The sequence below is a fragment of the Brachyistius frenatus genome, unplaced genomic scaffold (assembly GCF_029030835.1).
Source record: "Brachyistius frenatus isolate BFR_SWC_R1_liver_20210118 unplaced genomic scaffold, ASM2903083v1 Contig_59, whole genome shotgun sequence".
Classification (NCBI taxonomy): Eukaryota; Metazoa; Chordata; class Actinopteri; family Embiotocidae; genus Brachyistius; species Brachyistius frenatus.
This window is the reverse complement of record NW_027210658.1, coordinates 68,124-75,047: the sequence shown is the minus strand read 5'-3', so window position 1 is coordinate 75,047 and position 6,924 is coordinate 68,124. Positions and strand designations below refer to the sequence as shown.

At 42.3% G+C, this 6,924-nt stretch overlaps 1 protein-coding gene across 3 annotated transcripts in view; it reads left to right on the top strand.

Annotated features, from left to right (window-relative positions):
- The first annotated feature begins 5,786 nt into the window (after nt 1-5,786).
- tab2 (TGF-beta activated kinase 1 (MAP3K7) binding protein 2) overlaps nt 5,787-6,924 on the top strand; it is a 40,199-nt gene continuing 39,061 nt past the window's right edge. For all 3 annotated transcript variants that reach the window (XM_069705794.1, XM_069705795.1, XM_069705793.1), the window contains exon 1: nt 5,787-6,167. The gene's annotated coding sequence lies outside the window, so the exon portion shown is untranslated. The remainder of the gene's footprint in view (nt 6,168-6,924) is intronic.

Genomic DNA, 6,924 nt, shown 5'->3' with positions numbered 1-6,924 from the left:
GGTTGGACCAAAGTACTCACAGGTTCAAGCTTTGATTTGGTAGTGCTCCATAAAAGGTCATAAAAAAAAGATCACCAAAGTTATTATAATTTCATCCTGAATGGGACACGAATGTCTTTCCCAAATTTAATAGAAACATAAATTAATATTTTTTTAAATGAGCTATTAGCCATTTAATAGCTGTTATTGCATTATTCTAGAATGCATTTGTTAATCTAATGGTGGCGCTACAGTCGACACCAGGGGACCATCAATGTCACTACTGGAAAGGGCTGCGGAGAATCTTTAAACTTTAACTTTAAAATGACTGTGAAGACATTTTCCTGATAAAATTTCTTGATAGGGCGGCACGGTGGTGCAGTGGTTAGCACTGTCGCCTCACAGCAAAAAGGTTCTGGGTTCGAATCCGGTCCTGGGCCTTTCTGTGCGGAGTTTGCATGTTCTCCCTGTGCTTGCGTGGGTTCTCTCCGGGTTCTCCGGCTTCCTCCCATCATCCAAAAACATGCACTTCAGGTCAGGTTACCTGGCGCCGCGGTCGTGGCAGCCTGCTGCAGCATCTCCCCCCTGAGAGCCCCCCTGCTGTAGTGAAGAAATTTCCCCTCGGGGATTAATAAAGTGTATGAAAAAAAAAAAAAAAAAAAAAAACATTTGATACAATAAGTCTCATTAAACAGAAAATTCAAAAATTCAGATTTCCATGTGGCTCTCTGTAAATGTGATTGGCTAACTCATTTGAGATTAGCATCAATTCAGAGATGTTTCTGGCCAATTTAACACAATTTTGCTCCTTTTAGAACTATTTGGTTTCTAACGTCTGAATATAAATATCCGTCTCTTTAACTGCGAAATTTTTCAGTCTGTGCAGAAGCTAGCTGCTAATGGTTTTACCCTGACAGCTAGGTTAAAGTGGGTTTATGAGTCCTCTCAATGACAATTGGTGGGCTGGAAAACCAAAGCACTGAACTAAAAGCGATGTATCTCTATAGAAAATCCCTTAAATCTGACACAGTTATTAGAGCCATTATACTAATATTGATTAGTGCAGACAAGTTTTTAATATACTCTCATATAAAGCTCATAGCAGCCGTCTTAGCTCTGCCTCGGTATAAAGCTGCGCTGCGTATCCTTTCTATTCACTACAGTTCTGGTTGGAAAGTTCTGGGCCCATCCACAGTGTCAGTTTGACCTTAAGGGTAGGAGATCGGTGTCTGGAGCGCCGCCATCACACCACTCACTCCCAGTCTGCTCTCAGAGCAGCCTCCAACCACAGCTCCACAGACCTTGACATTTCACTTGCCTCTCTGTAAAAAAAAAAAAAAAAAAACCTCTCCACTGTGCTCGAAAAGGGCCGGGTTGCCTGTCTGTTGTTATCTGTTACCTCCTACTGAGTTCTGTGCAGTGTTTGGATTTTCAGAGCTAAATATGCAGAAAAATGGATCTAAAGGCTAACTTTTTAATAACATGTGATGCTTTCTTTAGTCTTCCAAGTTTTCATGAAGTTCATTCAGCTTATCGTCCTAGACTCATTTATTTTCAGATTAAAAAACCTTCTATTTCCAATCAAACGTTGTCTCTTTTCCAGCAGCAGTCGATAGGCTGAAGGAGAGTCTGGGACTCTGTACTTGTCTGTTGTTTTTTTTTTAATTATTATTTCTCAAAAACCCTACATCTTTTGAAGTTGAGAAATACGTAAGTAGCCCAATACTTGATCCGTAGCTGTTTAATCAATACACATTTCTTTCTGAAGACCCCATACAATATAATTCCTTTATAGAGTATAGACTGAAACTAAAGGAAGTTACATTCTTTACAGTGATGAGACAGCTATTTTTGAGGACCTCAGCCCTGCTAACACAAGCAATATAACGTCCTGCAGCTTAACAGTGACAAAACAAAAACTCTTGCAGGATTTTGCCTGTTTGTTGCTCCCTGAAACATTTGATCCAGTTCCCTGTATCAGGCGCATTCATTACATTACATTACATTTAGCTGACTCTTTTATCCAAAGCGACTTACAATAAGTGCATTTCAACCATGAGGGTACAAAACCCAGAACAACAGGAATCAAGAAAATACTATTTCTTCAAGAAAGCCAAACTACAAAGTTCTATCAGTAAGTGTCATTCTAAGTGCTACTAAAGTTCTACTGTTCAAGGTAAAGTCTGAAGAGGTGTGTTTTTAGTTTGTGGCGGACATTCATGTGGCATTCAAAAACATCTATTCAGTTTCAAATCAATTTCAAGAAATGTTTTGGGAACACGACAGGTAGTGTTGATGAAGGGGGACATAAGCTCAACTGATTGGGCAGTGAGGGGTGGACAATAGTTTGTCTCCACTGCAGGAGATTTCCCAGGAAGACAAACCTTTTAAATAACTAAAATTAAGCTCTTATAGCAGTTCTTGCTAACGGGCTAAAACTTTCCATAATTTTCAAGTTGAGACTTGCAGCACTGAATGTTACTGACTGGTAAAACATTTTTTTAAAACCTATAATTGCAAACAGGTTGTTTTGCTTTTAGTTTTAATCAGAATTTGTTGTCTGAGCTTTTGAGACCGTCTTCCTTTTGGGACATCAGCTAAAAGTAAAGTTATGGCAGCTTTTGATCTAAAGGTACCTAAAGTTCCTCTTACTGATCTACCTAAAAACAAATGGGGGCCAAATGCAGCTAATTCAAAATGCCGGAGTCCCAACAGCAAAGAACAAATCTGATCACATCACACAACCCGCTATCACGGCAAAACGTGAAATAGAGAAGCCGGTCCACTACAGCAAAATGTGAAATAGACACGCTTTGGCCTGCCTAGTCTTGACAGTATATAGGATGCAGTGTCTTGCACCTGTGAATAATCAAAATTGGACTATTAAATGTCCCTTTTATACATTTGAGAGGAAAACAACTTCCTGCTGCCTCTGCTCCCCCTGTCCCTGACAGCATTGCGTCGAACTCGTTAGCACCGGAGCGGCTGCGTGACCGTCTCCAAGTGGCAAGTGGACAAGCACAGCAGTTTGCTTAAGAGGAGAATAATGACTGGAGACCCACTGCAGAGCTAAATCTAAACTGCTGACCCATGACAAGCTGTCCTCAGACCGTGAGAAACGGGCCTCTTTCCATGCCAAGAATGTGGGTGGCCGGCTTTCTTGCTCCAAAAAGCCTATCAGAGGAGTGTGGCCATGTGCAGCAGCACATTTCTCCCAGGCTGCGGCTGCTATGTGCACATGTTATCCTTTTTAAAAGTTGTGCACCTTCGTTGTTGTAATCTGGGTCCAAGTACAGCGTGTACGCACACAGGGAAACGGAGCTGGTGCAGTGTATGCGGTTGAGTCCACTTCCACTTGTTAGGCAGCTCCTGAAATGAGACTGAAATCTAAGAAGAAATAAATTACAGACACACTCAGGAGGTTACTTTTTTGCTTATTCACTGGCCTGACACAAAGCCCTCCAACACAGCAGCAGCAGCAGAGTGTGGAAGGCATTGTGTAAAGTAATGAGAGCAGTGGACAGAGAAGATAAGAGGCTGTACTGTGCTGTCAGCTCGCTGCTCGTACTGAAGGGGATTTCAGCTACCCGGGCTTCAAACCCGGAGTCAAGAGGTCGCGGTCTGTGCGAGATAGCAGGGCCACAGTTTTGTGTGTGCGCTAGTGAGTCACTACATTACGCCGACACGAGATGCCATATGTTTCCACCCAGTTCACTGAAGAACAAATGCGCCGTCTTTTTCACGAGGGTTCCCACAAGCGTCTGTTTTCTCACTCACCCCATGTGTGGGTCAGAGGCAGCGAGCAAGAGGACGTGGTCCACGTCAATTATGTTGTAAAAGAGAAATGAAATGGGCCACCTGTTTCTGGTGTCCACGCAAAACGATTAAAAGTTTCTAATTTACAAAAAGAGGAGGGAACGCTGCAAGACAGAAGTGGAGGGCTGTTCATGGAGGACATGACGGTTTCTTTGAAGTAACAAACGGTCATTTGAAACAAATGGAATCCCATAAAGCCCTGAAGGGATGGTGGAGCACTTTCTCATTAAAACACAATATGTTTAGTTTATGAAAATGTTTCACAAATTCTGTTTTTACACACAGATTCCCACTGTGGCAGCGTGACTCTTGTATCTTATAACAAAATGGTGATGATGGGACTTCGATGTTGACTGATTCACATCATCCTTAATTTGTTGCGCCATGTATTTTAAATATAATATGCAATAACATTTAAAACGTAAAACAAAATTGGCTCATTTGATTTTGAAAGTTAAATGTTGAGCTTGGAAATCTTGAAAAGTAGTTTCACAAGAAAAATTTAAACTCAAGGTCCACCAACTAGTTTTTTTTTTTTTGTCTTACATTCACAAATCTCATCTATTTTCTGAGCAGATAAGAGTTATAATGGAGTGTTGAATGGCAAATTAACAAAATTAATATAAAAGTAACATGACAAAGAGTCTAAAGTCATGTATGACTGGTTTTGGGAAGGTTACTTTTGAAATATAAAAGATCACAGATTACTTCATAAGAGTAAATAAAATAAATTAAGCAACACGGATTAAAGTCACACTTTTATCAAAAGTATTTTAAAATAACCTGAAGCAAGATAAACATCAAAATAAATCACAAGTATCACAAGCACTGAAGGAAACATTTAGTAATAAACTCAAACCGAGTCCATGCTGAGTGATGAATCAACAGTTCCTGAATGACTCTTATTGAGATGTTTTACTCAGAACCAAAGCAGTGAACCAGCAGCGTGACTTCAACACCAGATGATGCACCTCTAAAAACACCCTCAGCGGGTTGGCAGGCCTCCAGGAGGCCCGTTAGCTCTCCACAGGACCAGTTTAACGTTCAGCTTTTTGTCCCATCGGTCCTTCACACAAGCGTATCTGTGTGACCGTTTACACTATTGGATCGATGAAAAGTTATCTAAAAAAAAAAGCCTTTCCACTCATCCCCTGCCCTTTTTCCACAGTTGGGTTTTAGTTTCAGATCTTTAATTTGGGGCACTCAACACAACACGTGCTTGTGTTTTATTGTTGACTTTTCTTTTTTTTTGCGTAAAAATTTGCACTAATCTTCTGCTGCAGCTGAGAGCTGTTGTCTGTCGTTCGCACTCGAGTGTGAAACGTGAGGTTTCCACTGGGTAGAAGTGTTCATGCCTGCCACCCAAAAATGTATGTGAGCAAATTGAGCAAATGTACAGTGTTGTCAATAAGGGATACGAGGAAGCTGCTGTGTGTTTGGGCTGCTGAGAACCAAACGAAGAGGTCCAAACTAGATGGTTCCAGCTTTCCCCTGATTAACCAGGGGGACAGTTTGTCCTGTCAGATCCTGCAGAAAAAGAACTGTTCACGCTATTTAAATAAAACGACATCACTTTCCTGTTCAGGCTGTAAGAATGAATCAGGTGGAAAAGCCCATCTTTGCTCAGAGCTGCTTTGCATCGGATCCTCCAGAGTTCAGTCATCGACACGTCCTTCAGCAGGACAATGAACCACTACAGCTCTCCCTATGAATAAAGATCAATGAAGATGAGATTTATTATATCACTCATATTATTGTCACGGTCTCATTTCATTTAAGAGTCGAATAAAAAAAAACGCAATTCTTCAGCTCTACTCCACTTTTCTTGCATAATAGTTATTCATTCCAGAAACCTTGAAACCATCCAAACGGTGTTTTCTTTCTCCGCTCGCATCTTCTGCAGAAGCAGCTCGGGCTATTTTGCAATCACAACTTTCTCCTCCCTCCCTACAGCTCGACTTTGGGAAACTGAAAAAAGAAAAAAAGAAAAACAAGTGTTCGTCTCGCGATAGTAGCTCGCTCAAGCAGCCGCCATATTCTGTGACAGTATTTTGATTCGTATCTGCTGGAAGTGAGGAAAAAGAGAAAAGTGCAGGGCCGTCGAGGGGAGGGGGGCCACGAAGAGGAGCTGTCAAAGAGCTGTTCCCGAGTCTCTGTCACAGACGCAGGCCGCGGCTCGCTATCCCTCCCCGGCGCTCCTTCGAGGACACAGCAGGCCCGGGGCCTCGGCGCAGCGGCTCCTCGTCTCCCCGGTCGTAGCGGGACCCCTCGCGGCTTCTCCTCTCCCAGCTCCGCGGCCCTGCGGAGGTCCGGCGGTGGTCTCGGGTGCTGAAGGCGGCCCGGGGAGCGGCGGCGGCGGCGGAGCCCGGACGGTAGGTTACACTTAATTAACACGGCTTTTTTTTTTTTTTTTTTTTTTTTTCTTTTTTTTTTTTTAGCAGTTAAGCTACAGCCGGAAGAAATCGCGTTTTAACGGCGTTACCGTGAAACGAAAAGGCGTCTGAGCGTTTCGTGCTTCTGGACGCGAGCTCGGTCTGTTTGGGAGAAAATGGAGAGAAAAACTGTTCAGATGTGGAAAAAGTTTTTTGTCTCCAGAAAGAAGCTAACTGGGTTAGCTGAAGTTGGTGTTTGGAGGATGTTCACATCCCGGCCGACTCAGCAAATCTCTCTCTAAAGTTTCCAGCCAGCTCGTTACCGTCTCCTGGTCATCTTCCTTCACATCGCGGCCTGGAGGACTTATGGAAGTCTTTTTTTTTTTTTTTTTTTTTTTTTTTTTTTTAATTTCAGCACCATGCAGGCTGCCGTTGCATGTTTCGTAGCCCGGGCTAGCTCGGGCTAGCTCGGGCTACTTTTTCCATTGAGCTCCGTTGAACCGTCGGATGGAAACGTTAAATCATGAAGCTCCTCTGGACGGTTCAGTCTCAACATGCAGCTGCACCGGAGCAGCACTTTGTTCCCCTGCAACACTCAAACCTCTCTGTGCTTCATGACTTTTAATTAATACATATATATACATATATATATATATATATATATGTATATATATATATGTATATATATATATTAATATATATATTAATAAACCAAATGGAGCTCCTGAGGAGCAGTGGCTGGTTTCAGTGTTAAACT